Source organism: Lissotriton vulgaris, chromosome 12 (assembly GCF_964263255.1).
Source record: "Lissotriton vulgaris chromosome 12, aLisVul1.2, whole genome shotgun sequence".
Taxonomy (NCBI): domain Eukaryota; kingdom Metazoa; phylum Chordata; class Amphibia; order Caudata; family Salamandridae; genus Lissotriton; species Lissotriton vulgaris.
The window spans coordinates 723,970,869-723,985,021 of record NC_141700.1 but is presented as its reverse complement, the minus strand read 5'-3'; positions in this window follow the sequence as shown (position 1 = coordinate 723,985,021).

The following is a 14,153-nucleotide window of genomic DNA, read 5'->3' as shown; positions in this document are numbered from 1 at the left end:
CCACACGATTAACATTCCAGATTTTCCCATTCTCCAATTTGACAGACTTCTTAAAACATTTCACTACCCGCATGGGAGTAGAATACTTTGACCAGGACATAGCTCCAACTGGAGCTTTCACACGAACAAAATCACCAACTACTACTACACTTTCCTTTACTCTTTTCCTTGAATCATAAGAAACCTTATTTTTTATCTGCATCCTTTCTTCTCTTTCTCTCCAAGCATTATAATTTTTATCCTTTACTCCTTTACCCCAAAACATCCAACCAAGAGACAGACTAGTATTGGGATTTCTACCCTTAAATAACTCAAAAGGTGTTTTCTTAGTAGTAGTTTGAGAAGAAAATCTATGTGCCAAAATACATTTCTGCAATTCTTCTTTCCAATCCAAGGAATTTACCCTTGAGAGTTGAATATTTTCCTTTAAAACTCTATTGAATCTTTCTATTACGCCATTGGATTCTAGGTGATATACAGATGTTCTTTTATGTTTAATCCCACAAGACAACATGAATTCATTCATCATATTTGAACAAAATTGGGGTCAATTATCAGTTAATATTGTCGTAGGGAATCCTTCCCTTCTGAACACCTCCTTGGGAAAAGAAATCACACAAAAAGATGTCACATCTGAGACAGAATAAACTTCGACCCATCTAGAGTATAGATCAATTAAAACAATTAAATAAGGAGTTCGCTGTTCACCTGAAAGAGGACCCACAATATCAATTGCAATATCCTCCCAAGGACCAGTAGGTAAATTTCTACAAACCATAGGTGCTGTCCTTGGAACCAAAATGTTATCAGTAATTTTACAATGTACACATTCCCTCACTTCCCTTTCTATTTCCAAATCCATGCCAGGCCACCAGAAGGAACTGCGAATCCTTTCCTTAGTTTTTACAATACCCAAGTGGCCTTGATGTGCCTCTTCAATAATTCTTTTCCTCAAAGTGATTAGAGGAATTAATTTCGAACCTCTTAACAATATATCATTTTCAACAGATAATTCACTAACAACTAAGTGCCAAACTTTATCAAAAGTTTTATCGAGCACTGAATTATTTTATTCTTAATCCTAGAAATCACCTCATCTTTCCCACATTCTTCCAACCACTCTTCTTCAAGTATTACACCAGATGTAATCTCACAAACATTCACTTCATCCTGACAGATCTCATCTTCTTCAGATACACCATTAGTATCTCCAACCAATCTTGAAAGGCAGTCCGCAGACACGTTTTCCACTCCAGGAATATAATTTACACTAAAATTGAATATCTTGAAGTCCAATCACCCATTTCCTTATGCGAGAAGAAACACAATCCAAACCTTTCGTCGTGAAAATCTCCTTTAATGGTTTGTGATCAGAACAAACCTTGAATTCTTGACCCCATAAGACATTTTTTAACTTCCTAAGCGCCAAGAATATGGCCAAAGCCTCTTTCTCTATTACAGAATAGTTTAACTCTGCACCTCGCAAACTCCTAGAAGCACAGGCAATACGTTTCTCATTTCCACCTCTATTCTGTTTCAAAATTGCACCAAGTCGTTTTGAACTAGTATCAGTTACAACAAACGTTTCTTCAAAAGGAATAAAAGCCTGTAGATTGGGAGCATTTTCTAAATCTTTCTTAATACCTTCAAATTCTTTCTGACAAAGCTTTGTCCAAATAAATTCTTTGTTCTTAACTGTAAACCTCTCAAATTGCTAGACTTACTGGCTAAATCCTTTATAAATTTTCCATAATATTCAACCATGCCTAAAAATTAAACACCTTCCTCTTTATTTTTAGGACATTCCAAATTTTTAATGGTATCCACCAAATCTTTCTTTGGAGATATTCCAAAAGCAGAGAAATTATGTCCCAAGTAATTTACACTTTTCACCGAAAATTTACATTTTTCATATTTCAAAGTAAGACCTGCAGATTCTAATCTCCTTAAAACCATTCTCAAAAAATCTTATCATGTTCTTCTTGACTCCTCCCATGAATCAACAGATCGTCCTGATAACATTTTACTGACTTAATTCCTCTCAAAATAGAAGCCATAACCCTTTGAAAAACTGACGCAGAAGACACAAGACCAAACGGCATCCTTTTATATTTGTAAGAGCCCATAGGTGTGATAAAAGCTGTCAAATCTTGTGACTCCTGCGTCAATTCAATCTGATGATACGCCTGAGTTAAGTCTAAAGTTGAAAATATTCTTGAATCACCTAGAGAAGTTAAAATCTCATCAATATTTGGTAGAGGAAATTTACCAACCACCACCTCCTTATTTAGCGATCTCAAATCCCAACAGAGTCTAATTTCGACATTGGGTTTGTTCGCGACAACAACTGGCGCCAACCATTCAGTTGCCTCAACTGCTTCAATAATATTTTGCTCAAGTCATTTTTTTATTTCCTCCTCAACTTTTCCTTGAACAGCGATAGGAACCTTCCTAACTTTTGCAATAACAGGAATTGCATTCTTCTTGATTTTAATGCAATGTTTGTACCCTTTTAAGCATCCTAACTCTTTTCTAAAAAGACGAGGAAACTCCTTTACAAAAGAATTCCCATCTGACTTTATTTCCTGAATCTGAATTTGTGGATTAGAATTGGGATCTTACTCTACCCCCAACATGCGCTGATGTGACCAACTGATCAAACAATCACCAACCTTTGAGACATAAACCTTTCCAACGATCATGTTGTTTTCAATTTCAATCATGGCATTAAAATAACCCAACATACTTATAGGAAAACCACCATATCCTCCTGGATTGAGATCCATTCTAAAAAGTTTGTTATTCATTTGAAAATACTTCACAAACATTTCCTTGGAAATGATCGTAATGGGAGAACAAGAATCAAACTTCATGTCAATTTCAATACCTTCAACCTTCACTTTGCCAACAGGATGATCATCATTCAAACTCTCCTTAACCTGACATATGACTTCTTTTATCTCTTTTCTGAACATCTTTCTTTCTTTTGATTTGCAACATTTCACAAAATGCCCTTTTTTCCCACAAGCATGGCAAACAAAGGTTAAAGCAGGACACATTTTTGAATTCACCTTATGTCCAGACTTTCCACACCTGAAACATGAAATTGCATTAAAAGAAGCATCCTCTTTGCTTGGATCTTTAGGAACATTCTTAACCTCTTTTACCTGACAAACAATTTCTTTTACATCCTCAACTACAGTTTCAACTTTCATTTTGTCCCCTTTTAATTCATTTACACATTTTAACATATGTTCAACCCTTTTTGCTATACTCACAACTTCTTCTAATGGCGGTTCATCCTTCAACCATAATTCCTCTCTGATCTTTTCATTTCTATATTTCAATACTAACTGATCCCTCAAACGTTCTTCATTCACCGCACCAAATTTACACGTTGAAGATAACTTTCGTAAAGCAGATAAATACTCTTCAATTGATTCATCTTTCCCTTGTTCTCTTTTTCCAAAGTGATACCTTTCCATAATAGTACTAACACGAGGCAAATAATGTTTATCTAACTTCAATAAACAAACTTCATATTCATCCAGACCCCTTTGTTCTTGAACAGATTAATCAGGCAAATTTTCTAATACTTCTTGACCTTCTCCTCCTAAACAATGTGTTAAAAGTGAATACTTTCTTTCTGCACTTAAATTTGTACCACATACACGTGCATAATGCGCAAATATTTTTTTCCATTTACTCCATTTTACCTTTGGTTCACCTGGATCAGGGAGAAAAAAACGGTGGAGTAGTAACATTCTGCATTTTACATTTTAAACTGACCTACAATAAGCACCTTTTATTTCTTATGATAGCTACTTTCCTATGTCCTTAAAGGTATTAAACACTAAATATACTTTTTTTAAACACAAGAAAATACTATATTTCAAAATAGCTTCACATACAAAAAAAATAGTCTTTTCTTCAAAATGTTTTTTTCTAAAAAAAATGTATTGTTCAAAATAACCTTCTCTTCGTTAGCTCAATATTCCAATTTTACTTCCTTCTTTCTCTCCTGACACATCAGAAATCCCGCGCTTCTAAGAGTGCTCTTCTTTACACCGACTTCGCTTCACAGAATATCTCTTCAGCGTCCCTCTTCACTTCACGGAATACTTCTTCTGCGTTCCACACGCCGAACAAACTTTCCTCAAATCTCGCGTTTATTGGAAACGCCAGGACGCTCACACGCATTCCATTGCGTCATCATTTCTCCAAAACCATCGCAGCTTGAACAACGCTTAAACACACCAACGGCTTCAAACAAAACGACTTTCTGCAGGTGAATACGCACAACTTTGAAAGTCTTGGACAGTCTTATTTCACATAAAGCTTCAAGTCAAAAAGCACGAGAGAGGTATTTAACTCCTAAGGATATTTACAAAATTATCGGACAGTTCGTTTTTAAACTCAAATTGATAGTTCAAATCTTTCCTTCTCTTGTTCTAAATGTAAATGACAGCCGCTGGAGAAATACTTTCTTCTCAAATGTATACAGCCGCCGGAGAAGGATATTTACTAAACATTTCCTTCAGATTCCTTCATAACCGATTTCCATTAGCAAACACCTTCCCACTTGATTTAATCTGCCGCTGGGGAAGCTATTTTTTCCCTTTTTAAACACAGCCGCTGGGGAAGATTCTTTCAATTAACAGTCATTCAAGATCGCTTTCATTTTCCTTGTTATACCTTCTTTCATACACTTTCCTTTACGTCATTAATCTTTCTTTCCTTATTATATATATAACTTAGCTTGATGTTGAGGTGTCTTTCTCTTCTCCTTTTCCTCCCAATCCCATCCTCGTCGCCAATGAAATGTTCACCAAATATATACATACAAGGATTGAAGTATGTCAAAGAGGTTTATTAATAAACACCCCATCCATCAGCTACCAGCGAGTAACTGATTTCCAGGGAACATCAGCAGGCATCACATTCCAAGTTCCACAGAACCTTAAGCCATGAATATAGACAAGACACTACAGTCGGCAGCATGGCGGGGCGGATGTTGATGAAGCTGCAGTTCCGGCAGATGAAGGCTCCGTGGGTGCGCTTCGGGGCGGCCAGGAAGCAGGTGTGTTATTGTGCGGTGTTGAGTGCATGGAATGTTCTGGCATCGTAGCGGTGCGGTGTCGGGCATCGTGGTGCTTGCGTGTTTCAGGCGCGGACGGGCGCAGATGGGCTTGCCTTAGCTGCGCGGCCTCCATAAGAAGGGATGTGAGAGGGAGGAGCAGCTGGGAGGCGGGAGCGGAGTGGCAAATGGGATTTCAGGGGGGCGGGGCCGCAGGGACGCAGCGGCTGGAAAAACAGGCGGGCAGCGGGAAAGCTGGGCACAGTACGACACAGGATGGAGAAAAAAAACAAGTTTAGGCAAGAAAGACAAGTTCAGGCACAAAGGAATAAACACGTATTGGCAAGAAAGCAGTTAGGCACAGAGGAAAATACAAGATTATACAATAGAATGCAAGATTAGTCAAAAACAATGCATGCCAAGGCAGGCGGAGTCATGCAGCAGCGTGGGGAGCGACCTGCCTGCGAGCAGGGTCAGAGATCGCTCCTTTCACCGCTGCGCGGGCTCCATATGAGGGGATGTGGGAGGGTGGAGCAGCTGGGAGGCGGGAGTGGGGCGGCGAATGGGAGTGCAGGCAGAGGGCCTGCAGGGATGCTGCGGCGGGAAAAAACAGCTTGGGGAAGTGGGAAAGCTGGGCACAGTATGGCACAGGAAGGGAAAAAAAACAAGTTTATGCAAGAAAGACAAGTCCGGGCACAGAAGAATAAACAAGTGTGGGCAAGAAAGCAGTTAGGCACAGAGGAAAATACAAGATTATACAAGAGAACACAAGATCAGGCAAAAACAATGCAGGCCAAGGCAGGCGGAGGCGTGCACCAGGGTGGGGAGCGACCTGCCTGCGAGCAGGGTCTAGTTTGTATTCGGAACAAACTAGACATGCTGTTGATGTCATTTTAGCCAAGAGTGGTGGTGTATGAGCCGAAGTCAGAGATCAGTGTGTTATAGAAATATCCAATATGAAAAAGAATATTACCCAACAGATTTTAGACATCTTTGACAATGTCAAGGGAATGGAAAGTGGGAACTCGAGTTGGTCTCTTTTCGGAAGTTGGGGCTGGATTCTTCAAAAGGTGATTTACTTAATAGTGGTATTGGTGTCTCGTTGTGCCCTTATTAAATGCGTTCCCTTCATTTGTTCTTATTGCACCACTCTTCTCACCCTTAAGAGGAAAAAATCAATTAATGACACCAATGCTGCAATTATGGTCCAGAAACAGATCGATGTACTAATGCAGATAGATGAGTGCATTTTCGAGACTTCATCCATTCCTAAGGTCTCCCTTTCTGATTCTGACAGTATAAAGTGCTCCTAAGAAGTTTACCTATGATTTTCTTTTTTTATTATTTCCCTTCGTTTTTATTTGAATTTTCAAAAAATTATATACATTACATACATAAATATAGTCACTGCAAATAGCATTAGCCCTCCTCCTCCCTTTCCCACCACCCACCCTCCCAGTTGGTCCAACATTCCAACAATATTTCATTCAATCTATTGACAGAACAAAAAAGTAATACAATAATACAATACAGATATACTCCTATATCTATCCAGCTAATAATTCATTATGTTTGCAATTATCCATCGGAGCAAGTAACATTAGCAATAATATAATTAATGATTCCTCACTTGAAAGTTCCTCACCTTTAATCATTAATATTCTCCCTCTTCCTCACCAGTAGACCATTTTATCAGTGGAGCCCAAATCTCATACCATCTTTTTTGCTCTATCCATCCTTTCTTAGGGTACACTGCAGTGTCCAACCTATAAACCACTAAATATCTACTCAGCCATTGTTGACTGGATGGTGGTACCTGATCGAGCCAATACATGGCTAAACATAACCTGAATACTGTCATAGCAATATACACGAATACACGTATCTGTTCTGGAAGTGAGATATCAGCAACTCCTAACATGACCAGCTGTTTTGACATATGTAATTTCCTTCAAATTTGGGATTCTAATAGAGCACCCACCTCTCTTTTAAGAACATTCAAGCTAGGGCAGGATGCAAACATATGAAAGCAGTCGGCTGCATATAACCCACATCTTGGGCAGGATGTGCCAGCTGAGCTGAGCCGCCCCATTTAGCAATCTTGGCCGGCGTAATGTATAAGTTAAACCACGTTTTAAAGCATTGGAGTTGTAGATTGGCCGCTATACATGATGTTCGGGCTAAAAATAATGAGCCATCTACTTCACCAAACCCAGTTTGTAGATGTTCCTGCCAGTAGCCATAGTGCTTATAAAGATCATCTACCATTATTTCCTTCAACAGTTTATATATCTTGCCAAGTGTAGCAGATCGGTTAAATAACACCTCCAGTAAGGTTACTTTTCCAAATCCGCAATACAACTCAACCTTTTTCATCAGGAAGTCTCTAATTTGAAGATATTTGAAGAATTGATTATTCTCCAGTCCATGCTTATAACAAATCTTATCAAACGATCTAAAACCATTCTCGTCCCTCACATTCCCCACCACTCTAATTCCCTTTTCCCACCATATTTTCATATACCCATCAAAAAAGATATCAGGAAGGGACTCGTTTTGGTATTCCTGAAGGGTATGGTCTGGTTTCTGAAAGGCAGCATGTAACAATACATCCTGGGGGCTTCCTTGGAGCTTTCTCCCAGCCTTCCTTCACCAGACTGAGGTCCGCTCACAGGGTGTCAATACAGCAGCTCAAAGGGGCTAAAGCCATCCCCCTTTTGACATACGTCCCTGTTAGCAACGAGAAGGAATGGTAAGAGGACATCCCACGTATGCCTCCTGGAGTCTGACAGACCAACAATACTGCTGGTTGAACCTTTCAATCAACCCAATACCTTGGGGGTGGTGAGGAGTGGTGAATTTGTAGTTCACGCCACACTCTTCCCAAGTGGCCTTCATGTATTGGGACATGAAGCTCCCAATCAGATACCAGCACTGTGGGGAAATCCATGCAGGAAAAAAATCCCCATCAGTGCCTGGACCACCATGGGTGCAGTCACGTCCTCAGATGGATAGCCTCTGGGTACCGGGTGGCATGACCATCAAGACCAGAATGTACCTGTTGCCCATGGCTGACTTGGGGTTCAGAGGCCCCACATGTAGATGCTCACCCTCTTGAAAGGGGTGCTCACAACTGGGAAAGGTTGGAGTGGAGCCTTATATCTTTCTACACTCAGGAAACTTGCCTGGCAAGTTTGACAAGACCTGTAATGTGCATCAGATTGCCTTTGCATTTAGGGACAAAAGAAGTGGGTGACAAGCATTACAAAGGTCTTGTCCTACCCCAAGTGCCCTGTCAGGGGCACATTAACAGCCAGATCCAGTAGGAAGGCTCTGAAGGGGTGGGGTACCCCCAGTACACAGTCCCCCTCAAGCTCAGCAACCTTAGACCCACTATACAGAAGACCATTCCCCAGTAGATCCAATGTAATCCACACTACTTGCCGGCTGCCTGCTCTTCAGCCATCCACCACAGTCCCTAAAGAGAAGGGCACTCCTGCTTGCTCTTTGCAGAATTCCTCTCTGGTGGGACCCACTTATTGCTGCAATGGGTCAGCTCAGGCAAGTCTCCCAGTTCAGCCACTTGCTTCCCTGTAGGTTCTGGGGCATACCTCTCAAGGTCAGAGATGTTCCCAGATCATGGGAACATCTGGGTGGGTTTCCCATGCCCTGTGTCCCTTCTCTTTCTGACAGGCACCTGGGTCACTCTTTCAGGCTACATCTCTTTCTGATCACCCTTACTGTCTGCCATGGACCAAGTGGCCATGCATGCCCACTCAGGTAGACCCACCATCCCCAAGTGTGACCTGCGTTCCACCTCACTCCAAGGGGAATCCTCCAGATTTTCATTCAGCAGACAATACAACAGGCATGGATGGACTCACTACCACCCTCAAGGAACCTGAGACCCCCCAGCTCGAAGGGAACATGTGCCACCTTATACTGGTGCTCAGAGTTGTCCACTGCAACTACTTGGTGAAACACATCAGGGACCACCTACTCTACAGTACCAGGTGGCCCCTGCTAATAGTCATGCTAGCTCCTGCTGAGTATCTCAGAGGCTCCACCCTCTGTCCATTGATGGTCACCAACTCCCTGTACTTCTTAGTGTTTTCTGGCATAAGGGTCCTCAGGACAATTTCACTGCCCCCTAGTGAGACAAGGGTCATCTCAACTGCCCCCACCCTTGTCATGGAACCAACTCTTCCCCAAGACCAACACTGGCCAACCCCCATGACTGCCCACCAGTGGGTGGTGGTGCCCACTTGGCACACTAGGGATCTCCCATAATGTGAACCTCCTGTCCACATGCATTACACCTGTGCTGGCCCCTCTCTTTAGGCTTCATCATATAAAGCCAAAGCTTCTTGTCACCTGAGCGATGGGAATTCTTACCCTAGGAACTAGACTGCGGCCCTTATGTGAACTCCCTCTGTTTACCCTTGTCCTCTCACTCTTCTGCTGGGGGCATCGCCCACCGATGGCACAGTGTCCCTCATATCTCTTGTGGACCCTGGTACTCAACCAGAAGTCCGACTCCTGAGCAATGCATTTTGGGGTCAGTCAGCTTGCTGTAATCAGATGCTGGCAGATCTCTGGAAAGCAAAGACTGTACAGGTGCTCCCATGCAATTGAATTATACAGCCCCTGATAGTCTGTTACCTGCCCTTTCACCCAACCATCCTGTGCTCTCCAGAAAGAATCCACACATTAAAGCCAAGTTTGGGAATCAGACTTTTTGTATGTCCTAAATTGTATTTTGCACTGCTCTGAGGTGAGTCCATACCTAGTGATCAGGGAGTCCTTCCTGGCGGAGTATGTGAGATTCTGTATTGGGCCTATTGGGCCTAAGGCTGTCAAAGTGTCCTTCCCCTCTACCTCAAAGTGCTTCCAAACACCTGCACCCCAGTGTAAGTCAGGGACCTGGTACATGTGGAGAGCTGACTCATACCCCGAAAACGAACTGTGAATGCCATCCTCCCTTTTGTAATCCTTTACAATGTCCTTGGGGATGTACACCCTCCTCTCAAATTGAACTGGACATACGCTGCCACCATTGGGACTGGACTCTGCCTGCTTGGCCTTGATGTATAGCTCCTTCATACTCAACTCATGAGCCATATGCAATTTCCTTTCCTCCAGAGCAAAAGTATTTTCCTTTTTTTGTTGTTGCTTGTTCTCCATTTTGAACTTTTTGCTTTCCAATTCCAAATTTTTGTTTTCCATTTCCCACTTGATCATCTCAAGCTCCTGCTCTTGCTCTCTGGCATGTCGCCTGTCCTCCAGCTTCTCTGGGGACATATTTCTATATGACAGACTGCTGCCAGTCCTGGACAGGACTCACCCACACTGGCAGAACCTGGGCTTCAAAATCCCCTTTCTGGCTTTGAATCTCCAGATCCACATCCTCATTCCCAGCTTCACTTGCTGCCCACCATGCCCTCTTGCCTTTTGTATTTCCTCTTTCATCGCGGAACTTTTAACAGGGCAATTAAGATCCTTGCAGATCTGTTTAAGTTGAGGCACTGTATAGGATTTTAGCCTCTCTATCTCAAACAAAACCTCTGCAACTTCAACTGTTGGCTCACCAAGCTGAGACATGATTTGTAGATCCATAACTTAAGGATTTAAAAAAAAATTAAAAAGCAAAAAGCAAAATGTGGACACCTAATGGTCTGCACTATGAAGTAGTGTACACTAATCACTGAAGTTAAATACAAATACAAGTCCTATCCTCACCACTGACCATCAGTGTTAGAAATGGGGGTGTCTAGTTGGCAGTGGTATGTGCCCTGTCCAAGTAGGGACCCTTCCTTCTAGTCAGGGTGAGGGAGTTACACATCCAATATAACCCCTGCTCACCCCCTTGGTAGCTTGGCATGAACAGTCAGACTTATCTCAAAGCCAATGTGTAAAGTATTTGTACATAGCACACACAGTAAACAGTGAAAACACGACAAATGGACACCACACAAGTTTAGAAAAATAACCAATCTTTATCTAAACCAAACAAGACCAAAATGACAAAACTCCAACATACACAGGCAGAAATATCCATTTTAAAAGTTTAAGCAATTCAGTCCTTAGAACAATATGAATGAATTGTTTTGAGCACAAAGTACCTTTGACACCTCAAAATCCAAGACAAAAAAAAAGCCACAAAGAAGGGAAGCATCAGAAACTACAAGGGATCCATCGATTCCTCGATTCTTGAGTCCCAAGTGAGGCCATTTTAAAATTTGCTACATTTGCTAAATCCCTGTAGGCTCCAGAATCTGCTTCTCATTCCTCCACAATTGCAGATTATTTAGATCACACCCCTCAATGTATTCCCCCAAATCTCGACTTTGCATCTTTAGAGAACAACCTTACTTCCAAAGAAGTTGCTACAGCCTTGAAAATGGTATTTCTGTCTGTGCTGAAAGTTCAAGTGTGAGACATTGCTTCAGCATTAGCTCATTGTGTGTTATTCAGATTAATAGATCTTCACTCTCAAAGAAAGATCTTTCTAATGGATTTTATTTAAGAAACCAGCGTTGACAGGTGCACCAGTGCAGGAGCAGTGTCACGTGACTGTGTCTGAGCCAATACAAGCAAAGAAGCCCAGAGACACAGTGTGTGACTAGTGCAACCATGACATGTCAGGGACAAGGGACCCCTTTCTCTCAGTTTTAATGCACGTATGGAGCTCTCATGCTTCCCAGGTCCAGGGGTGAGTCGCTCACCCAGCCCAGGTTTGTGTTTTTAGAATCTGGGACTGGTGGCCTGGATTCATGATGTGGCAAACAGGAACACAAGTCCAAGAACACAGAGAAAAACAGTTGACTGGGAGAGCTACTAATCCTGATGGACACTTGGGAGCTCTGAGGTGTAACAAGAATAACCTTTATTTGGTAGAATATATTTCCCCTCACATTCTCAATTTCCTGCCACATTGTGATACAAAGCTCTACACTGATCTCTGGATATGTTTGCACTTCATGAATTCCAGCAGATAAACGCATCCTTTTATATATGCATAAGTACAGAAAAGAAGCCTAGAGTGTGAGGGATCTCAACATGAAATGCGAGGGATAAAAGATCCATGTGAGGAAAATGCACATGGAATATTTGCTGTGGGTGGACAGAAAGTTGAATGTGAGGGACAGGAAGATTATTGCCCAGTGTCCCGTTGACCCCACCCCCTGCCACACCTTCAGCCACCTGAGGCTTTCTAGAGAACCCTATGTTTCATTCGGGGCCTTGTGCTTTCATTGTTCCCATTAAAACCAGGTGCCAAGAAGTCTTAACATTCAAAGTGCCGCTGGCTAAAGACCAGGACCGGTGGTGGTGCCGCGTGACCCTTGGCGCCCCGTGACCACTCTGTAGCAGTGCAGACCCCAGTGGAGAGACGTCTGAAGACTGGTGAATAGAAACAAACACTGCAGCTTGAGACCACCAGGCCTCCGTAGACATCACCAGGGCTGGTGACACCGGTCTGCAAATAGAACATGGCCACCTCCAGGTTCTGCGCCACCAGAATATGTATTACAAGCCCAGGGGCCCGATACTAGAGAAGAGAGACCCTAGTCCATCCCCTCCATGGCCCCCTGGGGTGTCCACCCAGGCTTTCACAGATCGAGTTGAAATTGGCCTTTAATTCATCCGATTCTGCAGCCTCTTCCCTGTCTTTCGAGCTGGTTTTCGTCTCTCGTCTCTCGTCTGTTCTCCTTCGAAGTGCTTTCAGGCTGTCTTGGCTGCATGGTTATTTATAAGACCTAGACATCAAACAGGGAATCTTTGTTATGTTTGCATCTTCCTGCTTTCTTTAGTACTGGTTATCATTAGCAGCTGGGGACGGTTTTGGTTTTGAGAAAAAATGTGACAATCTGCTTTTTTCCATTTTGACAAAATGTTGCTGATTTGTGCTTTGCACTTGATAGCTCATGGATTTTTGTGGTGGTTTGCAGTGGGGGTGGGGACGGTGCAAGCTCCCAAACATGTGTAAACAATGTTACATTATCCAAAATTCTTCAAAATCCGTTGAGAAGAATAACGATGTGTGTAGTGGCCGGTTCATTATGCCAGTGATTTCTTTTTCCATTGAAAACATTCACGTTTCGCTATTTGTCGCCACTAACTGTTACCATCTAAAGTATTTTTATACATGTTGATATCATCTATTTAAACACCGTTCCTTGTAGCTCTTCCTCCCCTGACTTGCACATTAGGACAATCCCTCGCTCTGGAGATCTTGGCCACTGGTGCAGTGAGGGTACCAGGTGGCCTCGGGCAAGCCAAGGAAATGCACCCATGTCCTCTGGTTAACTAGTAAATGAAAACAGTAATTGGGGGTGTCATGGGCTTTTCAACCCCAACGACCCCGGTGCCACTGCGCCTGATGCACCATTAAAAGGGACCTTTGTGATGTTCCTGGAGCCACGCCCTACATACAATAGAAAAGAGTTGTATGGGATTGAGAAGCACAGAAGGCCTTGTGCCTCGAGCGAGCAGGGACTGCCTTCACGGAGGTTTCTAGGCGCTCTTTAACAACAGAGTTAAACATAAATTGTCAAACTTGGGAAGAAATGAGAAGCAACATTTGAAAATTCATAATGCCAGTAGGCATCAACCATTATTCAAAGTGAAAAGGTAATGCAGCGAGCACTGCCTTCGAATTCAGCAAAGAAGCAACAAGGCACAGGGGGGCTCGAGAAAGGCTGGATTAATATGTGGCACTGGCAGCATGATATGGAAAATCGAATATAATGTTCACTCGCTGAATCTGGGCCATTAAGGCTGTGTGTGGACCTGTGAAGCCGGGGAAAGCCAGATGTCTGCAAAAGTTTTATTTATTGAGGTGGGGGGGGGGGGGCATTGCCTGCCACTGGTTCAGGGCAGTTGAGGGATGACCATTGACACACTTTACTCCAGAATCGCCCCTGCACTAGGGCTCATGCGTGACACTCCCGCTACTCAAGTGACAGGGAAACAGGGCGACACCAAAACAAAGCTACGGGCACTGACGGTCCGAGGGGCGGCGCTCTGCCTCGGTGCCCTCCAGGAGGGCAGCTCTGTCAGCTGAGCTGATGGGATC